Source organism: Mirounga leonina, unplaced genomic scaffold (assembly GCF_011800145.1).
Source record: "Mirounga leonina isolate KUSES-001 unplaced genomic scaffold, KU_Mleo_1.0 Mir_152, whole genome shotgun sequence".
NCBI lineage: Eukaryota > Metazoa > Chordata > Mammalia > Carnivora > Phocidae > Mirounga > Mirounga leonina.
This window is the reverse complement of record NW_023270380.1, coordinates 11,194,370-11,218,255: the sequence shown is the minus strand read 5'-3', so window position 1 is coordinate 11,218,255 and position 23,886 is coordinate 11,194,370. Positions and strand designations below refer to the sequence as shown.

General features: G+C 46.0%; 1 long non-coding RNA gene across 1 annotated transcript; it reads right to left on the bottom strand.

Annotated features, from left to right (window-relative positions):
* LOC118012840 lies at positions 1-20,811 on the bottom strand. Its single transcript, XR_004679849.1, has 3 exons — positions 20,434-20,811; positions 505-609; positions 1-70 (listed from the first exon to the last, which is right to left on the bottom strand). It is a non-coding gene; the product is annotated as an uncharacterized LOC118012840 (long non-coding RNA).
* Between the last annotated feature and the right edge of the window lie 3,075 nt (positions 20,812-23,886).

Sequence of the window (23,886 nt, the reverse complement as noted above, 5' to 3'; positions counted from 1 at the left end):
AGCTTTTCACAGCATGGGTTTGCTAGAAATATCACAACCCCTGTTCAAAAGTCTTCCACAGCAACACCGCCTGGAAAACCAGTTCCCAATTCATCATTCACACATCTAAAGTCGGCTTCATCGTAACTTCAAATACCTTTTTTTCTTCTAAGTTACAAATTCCTTTCTTTCTTTATTAAAATCCTGCCCATTCTTTGAGGTGTCCCAAATAATAATAGCTAACATCCATTAAGCTGTTGTTATTTGCCTGCCCTGTTCTAATACTTACTGAGATTATTTCATTGATTCCTCGTAAGAAATCTCTGAGATACCCCCTCCCTCTTCCTCAAGTCAGTGATTCCCCCCCTCTTTCTTTTTCTCTTTCTCTTTCCCCCATTTCTTAAAGTAGGCTTTAGACTCCCCGTACATTTTTGTGGTGACCGAATGCCGGTTCATGTAGCGATCTGCTCACTGACCTGACAGTGCCACAGGGATCACAATAGACCTCTTTCCCCCAAGTCATACCTCCTGGTGCGCAAGGCTTGATGACCTTCTGGGATTTGTGTTCCTGCGTTTCCAAGGTCCGGGCTTGAGGAGACTCAATCCCAGGTGCCACCTGCCCGGTGTGACCTAGCAAAGACAGGCAACAATAGTAAAAAGACTCAGATTAAGGGAGCCCTACGCCGTGTCAGGCACTGTGATGAGTGCCTTATGTGCTCCAGTCTCACGTGACCCCTACTTCAACCCCACCCCCGCCCCCATGAGTACCCTCATATCATCACTGCAGAAACCAGGACCCAGAGAGGGTAAGCAACTTGGCCGATGTGGCACAGGCAGGAAACGGCAGAGACAGAATTGCCAACCAGGTCCGCTGGACTCCAAACCCCTTACTCTACCTCCCAGCCCACAGTTGGCGGGCCTGGATGGACCGTGGTCTGCAAGTAATTAGCCCCAGCCGCTCTCCAGCAAACCCAAGAAACAACCCAATCTGTATAAGGGGAGGGGAGAGCCATCTTAAAAGAGAAAGCTTTTTTTTCCTCCCCAGCTGGCTGAGGGGGAGCACTTTGCCACAGGCTGCTAAGGGCAAGGAAGGGGCAGAATGTTCACTGAACGCTCATTCTCCCAATTGTTTGTTGATGACACTGAGCTCACACTCCAGGGAAAATGCAGGGTCTGAATTGAAATGTCGTCCAAAGCCATTCAGCTGGGGCTTTAAAAGAGGCTTTTGTTGGTGAAAATCTCTTTACTGTCCTGACTCTCCCCGGGCTCTGGGTTGTCTGATAAAATACAGGATAATCCGTTCAACTTGAATTTGAGATCAACACCAAATGTTGTTTCAGTGTAAGTATGTCCCATGCAATATTTGGGACATACTCATACAAAAACGGTATTCATTGTTTATCTGAAATTCAAATTGAACTGGGTGTCCTGTATTTTTATTTGCTAAATCTGGCAACCCTGCCTGGGCTTGGAGGAGAAGCCTGAACCCTTCTGCCTTGTGCCCAACCAGAATCCAACAGGGTATGTCATTCCTGTGAAGGAAGCAGAATCTCGGGACACATTCTAGAAGCTGCACGCCTGTGCTTACTCTACCATTTTTCCTTTAAGACTTTTTAAAAATGATGCAGGCTTTGTAAGTCCTAATACCAGTAATGATAATAATCCTTTCAGGAACTGAGAGATGTCCTGAGGGTTTGGGGGGAATCAGTTTCCCACTGAAGTTCCTGGAAACCGCACGGTGCCATTCGTATTTAATAAAGAGCAGACAGCGTTGCTCCCCCAGCATCTCGCGCTGGAGTGGCGCCGGCCTCCCCGGACCCCAGGACGGAAGGCCCCTCCTCTAGACCCCTGCCCATGGAGGATCAGGTGCAGGAGAAGGGAAAGAGGGCAGGAGTGGGAGGAGGCTTTCTTCCACGGCAGTGCTCCCTGCTTCCCTCTCCGCTCTGAATCTGAGAGCACATTCTTGGCATCGAGACTCTCCTACTTGGACCCTTGCTCTTGTCTTGGTTCCTGGCACAGTGAACTTGGCCATTCGCTGCCATGATGGCCCTTCCAGGGAGAGCCCCGTATAACCATCAGCAGGCCAGCTGTCAGAGCAGCCTCTTCAAAAGAGAAGACACCCTGGGAGGGAGAGGATTTGCCAAGCAACTAAGTGTCCCCGTGTTTCCAGGTGTTTAGTATATGTTTGTGGGTGTGCACAGCGGGGAGAACAAGGACCCATTGTGTTCTGGACTCTGAGGCTGGCCAAGGGCCCGGTAGCCCGGGTGGGTCATGATTCACTGCAACTCAACGCATTTTTATTGAGCTTCTAAGCTCGACGCCCTGCACTCAGCCTGTAAGAAATGTAGAGATAAGACTGATCTCTGCTTTCAAGGGACTTAAACTCAAATAGGGGATAAGGCAAAGAAACAGCCCTGTAACATGCAGAGTAGTATAAGTAGCCTCAGAAGGAGAAAAGCCAGAGTTTTTAAGATGTTCAAGAGAGAGTGAAAACATTTGCTTGGAGAGAAATGTGACAGAGGAGGTGGCATTCGATAGGAGCTTTGTTGGGTGGATGAGATTGCATCAGGTGGGGCTTGGAGGGGAGGATGGAATTGACAATGAGTGTTTTGTTGTGTTTCAAGGGGGAATACATCCATTCCTAACATAGATCCAGAATGAACCACTCACGGTGAGCATGGTCATACCAGGGGTAGGGCTCAAAGCAGAACAGCACGAGCAATTTTATTCTCATGCTTCCTCACCTTGCTGTAGCCTTGACTGACATAGTATCAGTGGTATTCAGCTGGTCTCGGTGACTGGTATGGACAGCTAGACCAAAACACCAAGCCCGCATGGCAGACATTGTGTTAGGTGATTGGCATAGTTTCTTACTCCAAATGAGTAATATTCCTGGGCAACAGCGTCATCTCAATTGCCAGATTCAGAATAGGTCAAGTCAGTTTATACAAGCCCACCTCATCTGCCAGTCTGCCTACATTCAGGCTTTCTTCCATTATAACACAATTTGTCTACTCCTTTCTTCCCTCCGAGTTTTTTTTTTTTTAAGGTTTTATTTATTTATTTGAGAGAGAGAGAGAGAGAGCATGAGTGAGGGGAGGGGTAGATGGAGAAGCAGGCTCCCCACTGAGCAGGGAGCCTGATGTGGGGCTTGATCCCAGGACCCTGAGATCATGACCTGAGCTGAAGGCAGCCGCTTAACCATCTGAGCCACCCAGGCGCAGCCCCCCCTTTTTTTGGATATACAGTTTTTGTCCATGTGTAGATTCAGTAAACATGACCAATATGACTCATGTATAACCAATTCCTGTCAAAGTCTTACCTGAGTGGAATCCTATTGCAGTGAATTTCACTACAACATGGGTTTTGGATTTGTGAGCCATGGTGCCATTTTGAACTCTTGTTATCACTGTGGGCTGCTTTGTATGTAAGCATTACACAGTTACTTAATCAAGAAATCATGTAAATTTTTGGTAGTCTCTGATCCATCTCTTTAGAAATTTTTGGTCTTTAAGTGGAGTATTTATGTGATGATTGTTACTGAACACCTGTATTCTGTTGTTTACTTAGATATTGCTGGAAAATGGCTGCGTTTAGTCATAAAGTTCTGGAGAAGAAAAGGACACCGCTCCTTTCAGAAAGAGGTGGTGGGCTGTGGCAGCCCGTGAAAGCAATGGCACACTCTTTGGTGTAGAGACCACTTTCCTTGTCAACCAAGCCTTGAGGAAGGAGGAAGAGGTAGAGCTCTGAGTAGGCCCAAGTAACCATTTCCTGATTTAGAAAAAGTGGTCATAGGGAAACACTGTCACACAGACCTAGTGGTTGAGCTCTCTTCTTAGCTAATCTTCAAGGGATTGAACGAGGTTTTTTTTAAACTAACAGCAAAAAGAAACAATCCCCTTAAAATTAACCCCTGGATATAACGCAGAATGGAGTCCCTAGGTACATGGCTGCCTTCTCCCAGGAGGGCCCTGTGCTGAGGCCAGTCAGAGAGACAGTGGTGTGAGTGAGGGCTCTCTCCCAACAGCCCGGGCACGTTACTTACTCTCTTCATATTTCACTTCCCGTGTCCAGTACATGGCATCATACTGTTGCTTCCCTGGGCTGATATGAAAATTCACTTATTCAGCACAGAGGGAATGAGCTCGTCCTATGTGCTGGCCCTTTGCAAAGACAGTAGATGGCCCCTGGCTTGACGGGCTGGCTAAAGGAACGGGTGACTTCAGGGTCAAGCATGGAGCCCACACAGGATTGAGGCAAGCTACTGTCCCAGTTATGAGAAGTACAAGCATCTATACAGGCCCATTTCTCAGGCTTCTTTCAAAGAACATGCTCATGTGAAGCACCAATGAGTAGAGTGTTAGTTTGAAGTTCTAAAGTTGGGATGGACCCCCAGTGTGAGCTTTTTGTAGGCCCGGGAACAAGATGCAGTTGGGTTAAGTGGTCATTGATAACAACAGTGTTTCATGGGGGAAGGACTTTCCAATTAGAGTCCTAAAGTTGGAATTTCTCTCTTTTTTAAACTCTTCTATAATGACATATCTGTTATATATAGGTACATGCTGGAAGTTAACAAGTAGTTAAATCATGTATGTGGATACTTTCACAAATAGTTTTTTCTTTTGTTCTTTCTTTACCTTTCATCCTCCCTCCCTCCTCCCCCTCCCTCCCTCCCTTCTTCCATATGAAAAGTATCAAGACTAAGTCTTATACTTTGAAAAGCCTAATCAGTTCATCAACAAAGGACCTGTCATAACTAAGGCTCCCTCCATCTACTATAGAAATGGCGGTCATGGGGTGCCTGGGTGGCTCAGATGGTTAGGTGTCTGCCTTCAGCTCAGGTCATGATCTCAGAGTCCTGGGATCAAGTCCCATGTTGAGCTGTCCACTCACTGGGGAGTCTGCTTCTCCCTCTCCCTCTGCCTCTTCCCCTGCTTGTACTGTCTCTCTCTCAAATGAGTAACATAAAATCGTAAAAAAGAAAGAAAAGAAATGGCGGTCATGGTCCTATTAGAAATGAACCAATGTCTCTGTCAACCAACAGAAAATGTCACTGCAGTGTTGCCATATTTGTGGTGACAATATTTATGTACTTGCTATCTTATCTCCCCACATAAAAAACCACATTATTCCCTCTTAAATATAGATGTCCAAGGTTAACTTGAGACCACAGAAAAGATCTTCCAAGACAACATTTCTTCTAAGTACAGACTATAAAAAAAGTAGCAGAGAATGACGCTTTTTGTGTACTGGAGTTTTAACTGCCATATGGTGCAAACTAGACTGTATTTCTAACATATATCAAGGAACAAATCAATCAGTCAACAAACAGTTATTAAATATATGAGTATGTGCTTTGCCCAACAAGAATCCATGTTGTATCCTGAGGCAGTTACCCTCCAAATTTAAGTAGACAAATAGTAAGACAGAATTTTTTCCTTTGGAGTCCATGACTTTGGGGAGATCACAAGAAGTTAATTAGCAATTAAAACCATGTGACATTGCTCCTTTCGAACATGACAAACACAGGGGAGAACTGGGAGGGCTTTGTGAACACAGGTAGGGTTTAGGTGACTCATTTTCCATAACTTGTGTAATGACAAACCAGGGACAAATGTCTTCCTAGAAGTTTCAGCTGCCATGTGGTACAAGACAGACTGTATTTCTCATATTTATCAGCTAACAAATTCATCCATCAACAAGCATTCCTTGAGTATCTGCTTTGTGGAAGAACCAATGCTGGAACTTTTACATTTGTTTTTTAATTTTGGAACTTAATGATTTTCAAAACATATGTGTTGAGGACAGACTTTCAACCTCTGTAATGTTTTGGGAGAAGTTGAGCCTCCCTCCCTAGAGCCAGCCTCCCCCTCTCTTCCCAGAGGCTCAGAGGTTATGTATTTGGCATCCCCCGAAGTATAGATCATTTGAAAGCCCAATGTAAGAATGATGGCATCCCGCTGAGCCTTTCTGTACTCATGGGAACTTGGCATCTGAGTAAAAGGGAAGTTGAGGCTAGGAGGCTGATGAATCTTGAGGGACTATTTCCTTAAACTTTAAAGAAGCAAAGTTCCCAGCGTCAGATGGTGGAGTGGCTTTGGTTTAGAAGGAACTCATGCAGAATAACCTGGTAACTCCCAAAGCGAAAATACGGACTTGCTCCTTGTTCATTTCCAGGTCTGCTGGACCTGAGCCGGAATGAAGGGGTTGGATCCTCAGGAGGGACAGATGATCGGACGTGCTGTGGAGCGGCCATGTTTGGTGAGGCTGGGAGTGGCTGACAAAAGTGCACACAGTGAGGAAGGAAGATGTTTGGAAATATTTTTCTGCTTAAAGCCCTGAGATTGCAAGGGTTTTCTTAGCCCTGTGGAATTCCTCTAACCGCCTGGGGATTTCTAGGTTTCTAAGAAGCTTGAGTGGTTGTTAACCTAATACACAGTTGAAGGGAGCCAAGACCATCTTTCCACCCAGCTGTGTGGTAGGCTCTCTTCTTAAAAGGCTCTTTAAAATCAGGCATGTAAGGGAATCCTTCTTTCTTGAGCTAGGGCCTCTGAAACTGGGTCAATGGTTCTCATCCTCATCTTCCAGCTTGCTCTGTTGAAGCATAGTGTAAGCAAATAAATATCAATGAATTGCTTAATGATTTTCATAAGGCCCCATATTTTCAAGGCAAGGGGCTCTCCTGAAATGTTTGATCTACTCCATATGAATCTGTTTTCCAAATGGCCAGCACATGTCGAGGCCTGCTGTCCTCCGGGTTACAGGAAGATGCCTTTGATGGGTTAACCGCAGAGCAAGTGAGCTCTTTTCAAGTCCTTTTCAAAAGTTCCTTTGTCCTGCTGTGGATCTTGCCACTTGCATCAGATCAGCAGGAGACTGCTCCCGGCAAAGGGTTCTAGTACATTCTCACTCTGATCTGGGTTGGGTCCCTGGGTAATGCCATCTCTAATCCGGAGTCCCGAAGGTTGAAGTTTAAGCACCAGGCAGTTAGCAAACAATTACCAAGCTCTGGGGGTGGGGGTGAGGGGGGTGGACACTCACTTTTCCAGCACTGTCCACCCAACTTAGGCTTGAATGAATTTCCTTAAAGCCAAATTAAATCATTGTCATTCTCAACCGTCTTGGGGGAAGACTGGTCTTGCTCTTAACAAAACTTTTGGTCAGCTGCGTGATGCTGCCTTCTGTGGGATATCACTACATTCGAAGGCCTTCCATGTTCTACGGTCTTGTCCGTTCTTTCCCCAGGCTGGGCAGAAATGTTCAGATGATACCTTTCTTGACACTTTGCACACACATAGTAAAAGGGTGACTTGGCTTGGTTTATTGCTACAGATTTTTATACATATTCAGGTCACAGTGTAATGAGTGGATATACATGGATATTATGTAGTGGGAGGCCATATTAGAGAATCGAAGAGGGGGAAGAAAAAGGGAGTTGTGGTCACTGCCCACATGTGGCTACAATGCACTGGGGACACAGGGATCGTTGAGGGCCAAGATACTATATTTTTTTATTTTCTATAAAAACTAAACCTGTGGTGAGCAAAGCTGAACTTTTATAAAAAAATATTTATTTCTTTTATTAGAGAGAGAGACAGAGACAGAGAGAGCAAGCAGGGGGACGGTCGGAGGGAGAGGGAGAGAGAGAATCTCAAGCAGGCTCCACGCCGAGTTTGGAGCCCGACACGGGGCTTGAGCTCAAGACCCTGAGATCATGACCTGAGCCGAAATCAAGAGTCAGACGCTTAACCAACTGAGCCACCCAGGCACCCCCAAAGCTGAACTTTTAATCCAAGAATGACATAACTATTTATAAAAACATAACAAAATGTACAATAGAGTATGATTAAAGAAAATAGAAATATCTTTTCTCTTTGCTCTGTTCTGAATATTTTTTATCACTAATAATACCATTATTAGGTACCTCTTAACCCTAGATTTCCTATATGCTTCCAAGATAAACTTTGTTTTTTCTTCCCAGCTGTGATTCTGGGCATTTAAAAGCAACAACTGCTTACTTCTCCATACACGCTGCAAACTGCTGGTAGCTTTGGCTCAGTCCAGTAAACAGTTATCAGGTGGTGACTTTGCCACGCCAGGTAGGATCTTGGCCTTTAAAAGCAGATAATTTTCTTTTGCATGTTCCCTCTCTCTCTCTCTCCTGATGTTAATTGAAATCCAGTGATGACCAAAGCTCTTTTTCAGGCTGCTGACACTTGGTTCTCTTAAATGGTTACTTCCCCCTCACGCAAGAGAGCCTTGCTAATTTCAGACAAGCCTTCAAATTGCATTTTTCTGTTCTGATTAATTGAATCACTGTCCACACAGCCACCTAGTCCAGAAAGCTAGAAGAGCTCCTCTAGACAAACCTCATCCCACATCCAGCCAGTCACCAGCTTCTGTCGGTCTTCTGTCTTGGTTAGTGCAGAAGTCTGCCCTCCCGCCGCCGAGGACTCTTCTCCAACCTTCCACGTCTGAACCTCTTACCGGGATTTGCTTCCAAATGACCTGCTAATGGTTCTCTCTGCCTGGGTCCTCTTTCCTTTCCTCATCCATTCTCGGCCTTTCTTGTGCAGAGCTCAGATTGTTTTTGCCAGAATTAAAACACAATAACTAGTAAGTCGTGGAGTTATGATTCAAACCCATTGGCAAAGACTTTTTTTCCCAAAGTATGATTAGGTGTTGAATTTTACTGAATGTTTTCCATTATCTATTGTAATATGTCAATGAAATGAGTTATATGATTGAGTTTTTAATGTTAAACAATCCTTGCATGCCATATAAAATGTATTTTATATGCTATTTATGCAGCTCATTTTGGATTTCTTGCTTATATTTATTTAGTAGTTTTGGATCTCTGTTTATATGTGAGATTGAGTCATATTCTGCCCTTGTCTGGCTTTGACATCAGAATTATAATGGCTTTATAAAATATGTTGGGGGGGACCCCTGGGTAGTACAGTTGGTTGGGCACCTGACTTGGTTTCAGCTCAGGTCGTGACCTCGGTGAGGTGGGATTGAGCCCCGAGTGGGGTTCTGCATTCAGCGCAGAGTCTGCTTGAGATTCTCTCTCCCTCTCCCTCTGCCCCTTCTGCTTGGGCTCTCGCTCTCTCTCCCTCTCTAAAATAAATAAATCTTTAAAAACAGTATGTTGGGGAGTTTTCCCTCCTTTCCTATCCCTTAGAATGGTCGTTTGTTAGGGGTTGTCATTTCTTTCTTGAATTTCTGGAAAAATTTGTTTGCAAAATCTTCTGGAACTAGTACTGCTTGTGGTATATTTTTGACTATTGAGTTAATTTTTTCCCCCTTACTGGTTATAGGTTTATTCAGTGTCAATTTCTTCTTGAGTTAATTTCCATAATTTATGCTTTCTAAAAATTGTACAGTGTATCTAAAGTTTCAAATATATTGGCCTGAAGTTGTCCATGTGATTATCTCATGATTTTTTAAATATTTACTCTTTCCATTTCAATGTCTCTTTTCATATCTGGTACTGTTTATTTCTGCCTCTTAAAAAAAATCAATCATGCCAAGAGTTTGTCTATTTAATTACTTTTTTGAAACAACCAGCTTTTCATTTGGTTGATCAGATGACCAACCGCTCACTCTTAACACCACCACAAGAGTAATTTGTAGGGAACTCAAATCCATGTTTGAAGACCTATCTGTGGCTGGCCACCACGCATCCAGGCTCTGACCCCTTAGCTACTTCACCAGCTCATCTCTCCACACTGAGCCCTTCTGCTGTCCCCTCCAGCAAAGTCAGATTCCTTTGGGGCCCCCAAATGTCAGCTCATTTCATGCTTTTTGCTTTTGCACAGACTTTTCTTTTTTCCTCCCCCCACCCTCCCAAATTATTCATTTGGTCAAAGTCTTTAAATTCCAACTCAAGCTTTCCTCCTTTGCACTGCTTTTGTGCCTGGTATGCATTCCTATCTTTTTGCCTCCTCTTCTAGACCCTGAAATCCTTGAGGGTAGGGGCAATCTATTTTCCATCTTTATTACTGGCACTTTTAGCTTATTTCTCTCACCCCATGTCACTCCTTTTTCAAACGAGAGGCATAAAAAGGACAGACAAGATCACACTATGTCTTTTTTTCTCTACTTTAAGAGAGGTCGGCATCCAATCACTCCAACTAAGATGCTGACTAAATTAACTTCCCTCCTTCTGCTTTGTTAACACGTACTTAGCATTGGCTCACCTATTCGCTTACATCTTTAAACTTCCAATTTTCTAAGGCAATATTTTCCTCTTATAAGTTCCAAACTATTTTATGTCTGGCCATTTCAATGTACTTCAAATACCAGACCAGATTTGAATCAGGCTATCTAAAGACTTCTCATCAAGAGTTTATTTATAAAATTATGTGCTGTTTAATGAAAAGGGGGTGATAATATTTCATGAACAACCCTGCTACCTTCTTATTTAGGTGACATAGTGCAAATAGGTAATTCAAAGAAACCTCCATTCTAGCTCATAGCTTTTCTCATCTAGAAACTTCTGAGAACCCAGCTCTACCACTTCACACACCAGCCGGGACTTCAACCAGTGAAAGCATCATCAGTCCAAGAGTGATAATGATACATGACCCACCAGCTTCTCATGAGGGCTAAATCATGGAGTTGGTGGGGAAATGCCTTGCCCAGGGCCCAGAACATCGTGAGACTCACTGCATTTCAATTTAACTTGCATGAGGAGAAATCCCAACTAAACCCACTGTGCAGATGGTCATTTCTCATTGTCAACCTTATGACCTAGGCATCCAGTGTTAGCCTAATTAAAGGAAATCCCACTTTCTGGGAGGCTCCATTTGCTTTCCAAACTTTTGGGCCTGGAGCAATACCCTTCACTAGTGCATTTTATTTTCATTGTTTTAATCCAAGGACGATGAATCAGACACTGGGATCTGAAAGTTTTGCATTCTACTTGGAGCATGCACACACTGGCCAGTTTGAACAATCGGCCCCATGATGCTCTTTTGCGACTGGTTTTGCGGCACCCCGAGCTGTCACAACATTCTGTCCTCTTCCTCCTTTCTGCCCACTCAGCACTAACTTGGCAACGCTTATTACCCCAAATCAGGCCATTGATGTTTCAACTCGCAAGACAAATCCAGTTCATGTGGTATCTTCATCCCTCTGCTAACTGTGGGGGTGGGGGAAGGCGAGTAACCAAGCTGAAAGGTTCAGCAGAAAGCATTTGCCAACGTCCCTTTAAAGTAATGGTCTCTCCTCAAGGCCAGCCACTCTGACACCACATCCTGCTGTTGGGAAGAAAACGTTTTCTGCACTCTCTCTCTGCCTCCACCTGAACTGCTCGGGAACGCAAAGTCATTTGGTTTTGTCGTTACCCTCACAGCTCCATGCACATTGCCCATTCACTCTGCTGTCTAAATCGGGGGTGAGGCGAAGTCCCCGGGGGGGAGCGTGGAGAGCCAGCAGCTGCCTTTGGCCTGGCCAACTGAGCTCCGACCTGCACCTTGGCCCCGCCCCAGGACCGCTAGAGCTTCTGCTTGCTTTATATTTCCCCAGCATTTGTGAGCAAAATGGAAAGACCGCCCTAGTCTGTCCTGATGGCCTCTCTGTGTTCTTTGGGCCTGGGTGGACTTGTTTGGGGCAGGAAGAGAGGGAGGGGACCTGGGCCTGGGCCAGGGTCTGCACACTTCCAGTCTGCCTCGAGTTGTCCAGAAAATGCTGACCTATATTCCAGCAACACAGACCAGCTCCGAGGACACAACTGCCCCCTCCTTCCTCTGCCAGGAGGGCAGCCAGACCTGCACATGCTGTTCTCCCTCGTCAGCCTGAAGGCACGACGGGGCGCAAGAGGGCCATGGGGGCGGTGAGCCCCCACAGCCTGTGCCTCAGGACCTCCCCACGCTGCCTACCCTCCAAGGGCGGGGCAGTAACAGAAGGGCACAGAAAAGTCCATTCCCTGGGTTTGTTCAGAATTATTTCCTTCCAGCCTTTGTTTTTGGAATGCTTTGCTGCATTTCTTTAGAGTGGGCAGATGGTAGGATGCTGGAGGTGTAAAGCAGCGATGAAAACCGAGATGATGCAAACAGAAGGAATATGTATAACCCCTGCTGGACCATCCTGATAGGAATCGGGAGAAGTGGCGTTTTGTTTTTGTTTCTTTTCTAGGATCTTTGAAGTTCTCGTGCTTTCCCACCCCTCCCCCCAACCCCCTTTTAGAAAGAAGGATGATATGTAAATGCACCACTTTAAAGACTTGGGGGAACTGGTGTCGTGTTTTTTTGTTTTTGTTTTCGTTTTTTTGCATTCAGTTTATTTTGAGGATGAGCCCAACTGAAAGACTTCAGGGCAAGACCAGTCGCTTCGAGTAGATGGCTGGAAGTGAAAATGGGACTCCCAGAGAGAAGAGCCGATGCTGGGCAACCAGGGATGGTGCCATCCGGAGTACAGGAACCGTGCTTTAAAAGAGATAATTTCAAGTTGAGCTGTGGTTTACCACAGTGTCCTCGTGATCAGTCGAGTGGTCAAATGTCAGGGGTGACTGAAAATAAGTTCATTTTCCCACAGTGGAAGAGAAGAGAAAAAAAAAAAAAGCACAACCCTGCCCATAGGAGACAAATATTGCACATTTCAGAGTTTGGCTGGAGTAGGCTTGAACATGGACCGCCATCCATGTGACTTTTGGGAAGAAAGCTGAAGAAACAACAGTTACTGCTCTTGATTAGCATAACATGTTGCCCATCCCCCCTCCCTTCTTCCATAATGATCACAAATAGCCATTCATGGCCTGATCTCTTTGCCCCAGTGTTCCCCCCATTTGAAAGATCTCTCGGGATCGAGGGTTGTGTGTCTATGGCATGATATCGCTGGTGGGAAAAAGGGAAGGATGGCAGGCGAAGGGTCTGGTGATCGATCACACAGTGCGGGCGTGGGAGCTGAGCACTGACCCAGGGTCTCTAGACCTTCCAGCTTCAGCCTCGGGTGACGCCAGGCTTGGGGGGCCGTGCCACCTGCCGAGCCCTGTCTTCATGCCCTGTGTGCCGGAGGGCTCTGGGACTCAAATGGTTAAAGTGTCATCTGCAATGGGAAAAATGGCTCAACCACAGATTCATCCTGTGTTGGCCTAGTTATGTGTCACTATGTGTGCATAATTTTTTTCCCCCTTTTCAAATACTATTCTCTTTCATGAGCTCATATCCTAAAATGTCTCCTTTCTAATTCAGCAAGAGGGATTCCATGGTTCGCCACCCAGAACAGGGTGCTTTCTTCCATCACCCAGGCCAGAAAAGCACTGAAAATCTCAAAGGTGGAACACAGAGCATCAAAGCACGGATTGGAAGACCAGAGGCTTGATTTGGAAAGCACACACCAGGCAGCCCCAAATCCCACGTCCTGATGCCTTTTCTTTCTCTCGTCCTTTTGTTCATAATGCATGCATTCTGACCTCATCTCCTCCATCCCACTGAGCCCGCACCACCTTGAGCGATTCAGTGGCTGTAAACTCCCCTGCCGACTTTGTTTTGGCTGGAATTGCAACCCGTATATGGGAGAATCAAGCTGAAACATCACAGAGCTAGCGGCCGCGCCTCTGTGCAGTGGTGGCCGGTCAGGAGAAAAAGGTGACATCATGGCTATTCCAGGACTTTGGGTCCACAGCATAAGTGACTTCCCTGCTACACAGAAGAGTTAGAACCTGGACCCGAGACAAAAACAACTCTCCTTTCCCATAAATATCTGCGCTGGGGCTCAAAAATATTCTAAGTGCAACGGCTCAGAAATGGTCCCTTGCCTTGGAGATCCATCCGATTTTCCAAATCCAATCACAAACTTTTTAATAGCATGTCATGAACCTCTCAGCTCATTATTTCTCTTCAAAGCCCTCCGGTTTGCCAGCTTGGAGCCTGTGAACTGTTGTTTGATGATGTGTTGCACCATAAATAAACACATAGGACATACTAAAAATCCATCCTTTACTACTTCTGGCTTTCCCACTAGGAATTCTGCCATATAATCAGGGATGTGTGATTTGCAGCAATTGTTCTGAATTGAGGATGCTTTTTTTTTTTTTTTAAACATGTCCAGTGTGTGATGTAGGTAATATAACAGATTTATCATGGTTACATAAATCTCATTTTTTTTCTCTTCCTGTTCTGTCCCCTCTCCTCTCACCCCCTCGCATGGTTAGGACGTTGGGAGCCAAGAGTAAGAATATAGACACACCCTCTAAAAGAGCAATCACGGCTTTAACCATTCCTTACAGTAGGAAATCAAGGCACTGGATAATTTACTATGCCTCTAATATCCGCTGTTCCCTGTGATGTTTTTAAGTTGTGAGCAGACAACCATTTTACATGTGTAACTAGCCATGAAGGTTAGCATACAGAACGGAGGTTACTGTTGTAATCAAATAAAGCTCACACAAGCTAATCGGACATGTGTTGTGACTCACTGTTTTTCACTGTATGGTAATTAGGCAAACATGATAAGCAGTCAACCCGAATAACCGTCATTTGTACTGTTTTGCTGCGAATCGTGGTGAGATTAAGATGGTTTTTGGTCAGGGACAGGAGAACACCTGAATCCTATTCTCAATTGGCTTCCTTCTCCACCCGCATGGCCACAGAGGGTAACATATGCACAATGATATGCACAAGAACTTTTCATTAATACCTATGGCTGTGGACATAAAGCCCCACATGGTCCAAGAAGCATCACTAGAAAAATTATAAAGTGAAGTATATTAAGGCTTGGTATATAATAAGAGTAATAGGGAGTATTAGGGAAACAGAACCGATAGGAGTATATATATATATTCCTATATATATATTCCTATATATATATTCCTAAATATATATATGTGTATATATATACATATATATATATAAAACATATACATTTATTATAGGAATTAATTACGGTTATGGGGAACCACATGGTTAGGGAGAACCCCAGGAAGTTCCACAATCCACCATCCGTAAGCTGGAGAACCCAGAAAGCCAGTGGTATAATTCAGTTCAAGTCCAAGGGCTTGAGAATTAGGGAAGGGGGGATGGTGTCAAGCCCAGTCTGAGTCTGAAAGCCTGACAACTAGGGGTGCTGGCGTCTGAGGGCCGGAGACAGATGTCTCAGCTCAAGCAGAGGGAGCAAATTTGCCCTTCTCCCACTTTTTTGTTCTAATAGGCCTTCAACAGATTGGATGATGCTCCCCTATATTAGTGAAGCTGATCTTTACTTAGTCCACTTATTCAAATGCTAATCTCTTCCTGAAACATCTTCCCAGACACACCCAGAAATAATGCTTTGCCAGCAATCTGGGCATCTCCAACCCAGTCAAGTTGACCCATTAAAATTAACCATCACAGTAAGTATGTGTGGTAGGTAGAATCTTTGGCCCCCTCAAGATGTCCATGTCCTAATCCCCAGATTCTGAGAATATGCTATGTCCCATGACAGGGAGGAATTAAGTTTGCTAATCAGCTACCCTTAAAAGAAGAACATTATCCTGATTACCTAGGTGGGCCCAATATAATCCCAGGGTCTTTTACATGTGGAAGAGGGAGGCGGAAGAGTGATTTTCCAGGTGATTGATGCGGTTGCTGGGTCTGTAAGAGGAAGGGGCCACTAGGCAAGGGATGCAGGAGCCTCCAGGAGCAGCAAAAGGCAAGACAATGGACTCACCAGAGCCTCAAGAAAGGAATCCAGTCCTACCGGCACTTTAATGGTCCCGTGGGACGCATTTTGGATTTCTGAACTTCAGAACTGTAACATAATAAATTTTTGTTGTTTTGAGCCACTAAATTTGTGGTAACTTTTTACAATAGTCATAGGAAACTCTTCAAGTATTTAATGTTAGCTAGTGATTTAATGTTTTCTTTTATCAAGTGATATCCTTTATGAGGATCCTTTATTATCCGTTATGAGTGAGTTCAGAGAGATCCACATCACATTTATGGATCTAGTGTCTCAGTGTGGATTCGTTTTCACTTCAACATCTGCCTCATGTTCTCAAAATAAATGCTAGACAGAGCAGTTACGAGCACAGGATCTTGGCATATCATTGTCTGATTGCAAGCAACAGAAACTGACCATCTAACTGAAGCAGGAAAGGAAGTTGTTGGCAAGATATTGGGTAGTTCCCAGAATTAATTAAGGGGAGGATCAGACTTAGAAAAGTAGCAGAAGTCCAGAAAGGTCAAGAAGTGGGCAATAGAGTCAAGGTCAAAGCTGGCAGGGTTCGGAGGCTGCCCCTAGACACTCAGCTCCAGTGCTTCCAGACTCCCAATGACACCACAGCTTCTGTTGAATAATTGTTGAACTCTCTATCTTTGTGTCCCTCAAGACTGCAAGTTCTGGATGAAATGTCCAATGGGGCTCCTGTAGCTCGGACAGAGGTGGGGCCCCTTTGGCTTTCTCGGTCGCTAACAGGACTCTACCTGCCACCAAGACCTAGACAACAAGGTTCTCCTAAGTAAGAAGATACTGGGGCCCAGATAACTCCCCAAATGACAAATGTCTACTACACTTAGTCCATTCAGGGGGTCGTAACAGAGCACTATGGTCTGGGTAGTTTCTAAACAACAGAAATGTATTCCTCACAGTACTGAAGGCCGGGAAGTCCAAGATCAAGGTGCTGGCAGATCCAGTGTCTGGTGAGGACCTGTTTCCTGTGTCATCAATGGCCACCTTTTCACTGTTTTCATGTGACAGGAGAGACAAAGGAACTCTCTAGGGTCTCTTTTTTAAGGGCACTGATTGCATTTATGGGGGCTCCACATTTATGACCTCATTGTCTCCCCAAAGCCCCGCCTCCGAATACCATCATACTGGGGATTGTGTTTCAACATATGAATTTGGGGTGGGGGTGGGGGACACAAACATTCAGTCTTGTCCATACAGTGGGGATAAGAATTTCTACCGATTCTATGCAAGGTACGTTTCAACTATGGGGAGCTACTAGAAGTTTCCCCGAGCATGAACACGCACCTTCATACCTCTGTTGTTTCTTCTGTCTGAAATGTCATCCTTGTGGATGTGTCTTGTGACCTCCTACTCAGTCTTCAGTATCTAGTGTGCTAATCCTGGGCCTGTTCCCCTCATCCATTTTTTTGTCTTCCTCTGCTCTGTTCTGCACTGGAAGGGACTGACCTTGGCGGGCTGTGTTTTTGAGACTTGGCTGCTTTAGGCCAATGGGAGGCAGTAGCAGAAGAGGTTAGGGCAGGAAGAATAAAGAAACCTGTTATACCCCTTTTCCTTGGGTGGTATCTTTGGTCCCAGCTGTGTTTCTTCTTTCTGGAAGGCCTTCCTTGGTTCTAACTTCTGCCAGGTGACCCTAAACGCTGAGCTTCATTAATGCCAACTATTCTCTTTGTCCCTCTGGCCTAGAGATGCTCTCTGCTGTTGCTAATCTGTGGGTTGCCGCCCTGTCTTGTTTGGCTTCTTAGCAATTTCATAACTTGCGGTTCCTGCTCTTGTTTCTATGTCACAAATTATCCCCAAGGTCAGGGGCTTAAAACAACCATTCTATGGGTCAGGGGTTTATAAAGGCACAGCCAAGATGCTTTATCTCTTGTCCACTCTGTCTGGGCCTTAGCGGGGAAGACAAACACTGGGGGTGATGTGACACCTGGGGGCTGGAGTGGTCAGAAGGTTATTTACGCACATGTCTGGTGTTTGGGCTGGGATGACTCAAAGGCTAGGACTGCTGACCAGAGCACCCACACAGGGCTGCCCAGGGGACAGGACTTCCTCACAGCACGACAGCCTGGGAGCAGTCGGTCTGCGTCCACAGGGGCTCCGGCTTCAAGGCCAGTGTTCCATCCAGCGACAAATGGAAGTCCCCTTTTATGTCCTGACTTCTGAACGGGTCCAGCATCTCTTTCCCCCTTCTCTGTTAGCTGAAACAGTTACCCACCCACCCAGATTCAAGGGGTGTGGGGAAGTTGGGGGTACAGACCACAGCCCTCAATGAGAGGATGTCAAAGAAGTTTGGGGTCATGTTTTAAAACCATCATAGCTGGGTTACCAATTTGCAGCATAAAACTGCTCCATTCTCCTAGGTCTCCTCCGACCTAGAATGTTTTCTGTTTCCTTTGTTGGGCCCTGAACATGCAGCTCAGTTATTATTTGCTCTATTAAAATTCCTGAAATTCCCCTATTAATGTTGGTGGCTCCCACCTTCATGCTACCATGACTCACCATAACGTTTGGATAAACCATTCTAATCACTTACATCTTTCTCTCCCTCACTAGGACCTTGGGATCCTAGAGGGGCTGAGACTTGGGTAACTCAGAGTCTTCCATTCTCAGCACACGCCTGGAGCATGGTGGGCAATGATATATATTCAGTGAATAGACACATACTTTACTCCAACCCCACTGATCACCAGAACCATGCTGGACTCAATGCCTGGAGAAAACTGCCTGGAAGTGTCCAGAGCTTTGCGAAGATTTTGATCTCTAATATGAAGCAAAAGCTGTGAACTCAAATGACAGCAAGACTTTGCATGTAAATAAGAGATAGCAGGTGGATGCAGAGTGTAAAGCAGGGGGTGAGGCGCGTGGCTCAGTGTTTCGAGAACTTCTGATTCTGTAGGAGAAGCTAGAATCTTCATTTTCTTTTTTTAAACAAGAGAAAAGCATACAATCTTAATTAAGTTTTTATGTGCACATGGGAGTCTTAAAAAACTTTTAACGGAAGTATAGTTGACATGCAATATTATATCAGTTTCCGGTGTACAACACAGTGATTCACATTTATATACATTATGGGAGGCTCACCACAGTTAAGTGTACTTACTGTCACTGTGCGAAATTATTACATGTTATTGACTATATTCCCCATGCGGTGCTTTTGATCCTCGTGACTTACTTATTTTATAACTGGAAGTTTGTACCTCTTAATCCCCTTCACCCATGCTGCCTGTCCCCCTGACCCCCTCCTCTCTGGCAACCATTAGTTTGTTCTCTGTGTTTATGAGTCCATTTCTGGTTCTGTGTCATTGTTTGTTTATTTGTTCGTTTATCCATTTGTTTTTAGACCCCACATATAAGTGAAATCATATGGTATTTGTCTTTCTCTGATTTATTTCACTTGGGACCTAGAAAGTATTATATTAAATAGAATCTTGATTTTTATATAATCTCCTGATTTTTAAGTGTTGTGAAGTAATTCAAAAATTTTAAAACTCTTGGGGCGCCTGCGCTGCTCAGGCAGTTAAGTATCTGCCTTCGGCTCAGGTCATGATCCCGGGGTCCTGGGATCGAGCCCCGCAATAGGGCTCCCTGCTCCACGGGGAGCCTGCTTCTCCCTCTGCCTCTGCCTCTTCCCCTGCTTGTGCTCTCGCTCTCTCTGACAAATAAATAAAGTCTTAAAAATAAAGTTTTAAAACTCTTGTGTGGGCCAACATTCTGCAAGCCAAACCAAACATAACCAAAGGCAGGATTCGTCTAGGACCATTCGTGTCCTCTGATTTAGAGTTCCTCGGGAATAATCCTCAGATAACTTAATTAACCCAAACTTTAATAACCCAAGATCATCATCCTAAAAATGTGATTTGTGAGAGAGGCATATACGTTTGTTAACTAGTTAGACTCTAGTCTAACAAAAGAGGCAATAATCTAATAGGATAATAGAATAAACTGCACTTGAACTTGTTCAGTTTGCTTCGTTCTGCAAGCCTGGATTACTTGAAAAGCTGTAAACCTAAGTCCACCAGAGCTTTATCTTTTGAAGACAAACTATTTCCTCCCTATTTTGCAGCTGATCAAATGCTTGCATATTCAGGGGAAAGAGACAGATTGTTATCAAGAGATTAGGTCACCCTTCCAGCCCCTCATAAAGATGACGGGCAGGCTGATGCCTCTCACTTACCTACCTAAAAGAATGTAAAAGGAGAGCGCTGGGCCAGAAGTCCAAATATCTGCCTTCCAGTGTTTGGCTTTGCCAGTGTCCCACACGATGCCTGATGCCTGGTGGGCACTCATGAATCATACATGAAAGAATGGGGAGCCGTGAGCCTTTGTACAATTCATCCAAGCTTTGTGTTCCCCAGTTTCCTTTACATGTAACATGAGACATTTGAAACAGTCATTTTACTTTTATTCTCCTGGTAAATATGCCCAGCACATGCTAGGCATAGGAAACAGGTTCTCATTCCATTCCTCTGGCCCCCGCTCTAAAATTCTATAAACAAGGGGTTCCAAATTATAGAGAAGGCATTGGCTGGTTCTGGAACTACCCGATGGACATCTCTGTCCTCTACTTTTGAATCGGGCGGGGGGAGTGGACAGAAATCTGAATATTCATCAAAAGTCTCAGCCTGCACACGCCGCCACGCATGCACGCCCGCGTGCACGGACCGCATGAAGCTGGAATAACACATTTGGGGATGTGACATCTTGTGACTTAACTCTGTATGTTTAGGGCAGATGCTCATAGCACTTAAATGTCCGGACCCCCTTTTTGAAGACCCCTTCACTCACTCTTTCAGGGAAGCTTTGTCAGATCTCTGGCTTGAGCCAGGAACCTTCTCTCTCTCTTGCAACGGTGTGCCATACCGCAGAGCATTCACTCCACCTTCAAAGCCTGCCAGGGACAAGGGGCGAGAAATGCTTTAGTTTGCTGAACTGGACGTCTTCTTCTAAGTCTGCCCATCCCCTGCCCACCTCAGCAGGGACGAAGTTGCAGGTGACCGGTGACCAGCTGACCATCCGCAGGGAGGCTTCCCCTGGTCAGTGTTGTGGGTCGCCTCCTTCTTCCGTAAGCTTCCCCTTCCTCTTACTTACCCCTTCCCCAGGCCCTGTTCCAGCTCTGCTCTCTCTCCTCGCTCTGTCCTGCTCTACCTAATCTCTCTCCCGGCCCCTCCACGCAGCACACAGTAGGCCCCCTCGTATCTGATACGCTCTTCGGATGGACCTGAGTCACCTGCTCTGGCACGAAGTTCAGACAGTCCTCTATGCTGCCGATCAGAAAGTCAGATTTTGTAATGATTTCTGGAAGGAAAGCCTTTGTTTTCCTTTCTGTGTGTCCAGCTCCCCACACCGCCCAGCCTTTCATGGAGACGCCCAGACTTGCTGTCTCCCCAGGGCAGGCTCGCAGTAGGGCTTCGTGAGAAAAGGTGGGCCCGCGGCCGCAGCTGGGGGGCCGGGAGTGCGGTTTTGTTCCCCGCCTTCACCTGCGCACGTCCTCTCCTTCCTGTTGGCCTTTGCCCGTCTGGTCTTTGCTGTAAGGCACTTACTCTGGCCCTTTACCATGCAGGTGACTGCCTGTCAGCCGTGTTCTGTACCCTATGAGCACTTACCTCCCTGTGCTGTCATTTGCTTCTCGGGGCATCTTTCCACCTGTCTGGACTGCAGATACCTTAGGCAAGACTGAGTCCGATGCACCATTCTGTCCTCAGCACCTAGCCCACTCCGGGTGCCTAGTCGGTGCTTGGTTAATGGACTACTTTCATGAGCTCTGTAGGTCTACACCTCAGTGGCCACAGAGGCCTGGGTCTATGGATAAACACTGCTGAGATCACACAGGTTAGGGGTGCGACGGGTTTCAGTTCAGACCATAGTCAAGGTGGGAGCAGAAAGGAAGGGTCTCTAGCACCAGAATTCTGGATCTTCTCACGCCTGGGCCTAGAACACTCACCCAAAGCCCTCAGGCTGCCCTGAATTTTTCTGGTGCTTTGGCTTTATAGAGCTTGGCGGAAAAGAAAAGCAGGGTTGAAGGGAACATCTGAGCAGCGTCTCCGGGCGGTCAACTTGAGCAATCACAAAAAGAACACTTCTTCTCTGCCCACCAGGCTGCGGATGAGGTCCCCATTGTACTTCGGAGCCCTGGCACGGGCCAGGCCAGGGGCGTGCAGCCATATCTGGGGTCGGGGCTAAGCTCTCACAAAGCTCTCCAAGCTGCTTCATCAGTGTTTGGTTTGAACATGACAGTGACCCTCTGTCCTGCCCCATCCCTGATGGGAGCATAAGAAGCTGCAGGACCTTGGGCGCCCGGGTGGCTCAGTTGGTTAAGCCACTGCCTTCGGCTCAGGTCATGATCCTGGAGTCCCAGGATTGAGTCCCACATCGGACTCCCTGCTCAGCAGGGAGTCTGCTTCTCCCTCTGACCCTCCCCCTTCTCATGCTTTCTCTCTCTCTCTCTCATTCTCTCTCTCAAATAAATAAATTAAATCTTAAAAAAAAAAAAAGCTGCAGGACCTTGACACTCAGGCTGGAGGAAGTGGGGTGCCAAAGGCCGCATTTGTCCTCGGTGCGTCCAGAGGTGGGAGCCTGGGACAGAGATCCTCATGGGTTCTGCTGCGCTGGGCATGGGAGTACCTGGGTCTATAGTCCATAGTCTATAGCATTCCAGAGGACCTTGGGAAATTGGCACCAGCCTTGCCCTGAAAACCATGTGCCATTCTTTCTTAATGTCCCTGATGCCCTCTTATTACCAAAGGAGTTCTCAGGGAGCTAGCTGCCTTTTCTCTGGCCTGGAGTTCACTGACGTTCCCTGAAAATACGACGGGGGCTTCAGAATTCGAAACCAGGTTTCTGCCTTTCCACATAGAGGGCTTTAGTACCTTGTGAAGAACAAGAAGCTTGCCTCCAGTGCCCTTAGCCCTTTGCTGCCCCCTTCCTCGTCTCCTCCAGGCCTGGATCTGTCCCCTGGGGCCTGGCTCTCGGCCAGTTGTCAACTAATCCTTGCTAAGGTATTAGGTGGCAAAGGTTCAAGGGTTATTAATCCTGGCAGGAGCTTTCCACATTAAACAAAACTTTGTTATTAAATCAAAGGCATTAAAAAATCATCACCAGGGGCGCCTGGGTGGCTCAGTTGGTTGGGGGTCTGCCTTCGGCTCAGGTCATGATCTCAGGGTCCTGGGATCGAGCCCCGCATCGGGCTCCCTGCTCCGCGGGAAGCCTGCTTCTCCCTCTCCCACTCCCCCTGCTTGTGTTCCCTCTTTCGCTGTGTCTCTCTCTGTCAGATAAATGAATAAAATCTTTAAAAAAAAATCATCACCATAACACAAAAACCATTTCTTTATGCTCCCTATAAATCTTTACCTTTACAAATGAATGTCGTTATGATTACAACCCATATGTGATATTGGGGTGGGTTTTTTTTTTTTTCCACATAGAATTATATTTCACACATTTCTAAATGTCCCATTTTCATCCTCCTAAGAGTTGGAGGGTAACTTTTGCAGCATCTGCCCGTCTCATGATGATTCCGCCACAAAGCCGACAGTCCTCCTTCTCTGTCTGCCTCCCCAGCAGTGAAGTGGGCCTGGGCGGGGGCCTTTGTGTAGCTGTGACTTTGCCCCCACCGGTGCCTAGCCCCTGCCCCAGCTGAATGAGCAGGACTAGCGCCAAATTCAAGGTGAATCAACTTGAGTCTTTCCCCTAGAAATTCATGTCAGGAAAAAGACTTGTCTTGGGCTCTTTTTGGGGTAGCTGAACCCACGACTTGTCCGTTTAGGAGCTGAGAGGCGGGTTTTCGCCGACAGTGATGTGCAGAGAAGGGCAAAGATGACAGTTCCTCCCTGAGGCCCAGCTACATTCCCACTCCTGGTTTCCGTGAGACACACCTGGATCTTTTGGTTAAGTCAGCTTGGGCTCCTTCTTACCACTCACAAACAAGAGTCCAAACTACTTACAGTAATGATGGTAACAGGGAGGCTACGCTGAACATTTGCCAGAGACTTCACTCACATCAGCTCATTTCATCCCTTCAGCTACCTAAGAAGTTAGCTCAGAGATGTTGAGTAGCTTTCCCAGGACAATCCACCTTAATGACTTTGGTACTGGGATTTGAACCCTGATCTGTCTGATGCTACAGTCTTTGGTCTTAACTATTTATTACCTTACGTGGGTGAGTGTGTCCATCCCAGGAGTGGAAGGGTCAAGGAAAGAATCCAGGTCTTCCAGGAATAAATTTCAACCAATCTAATTTCA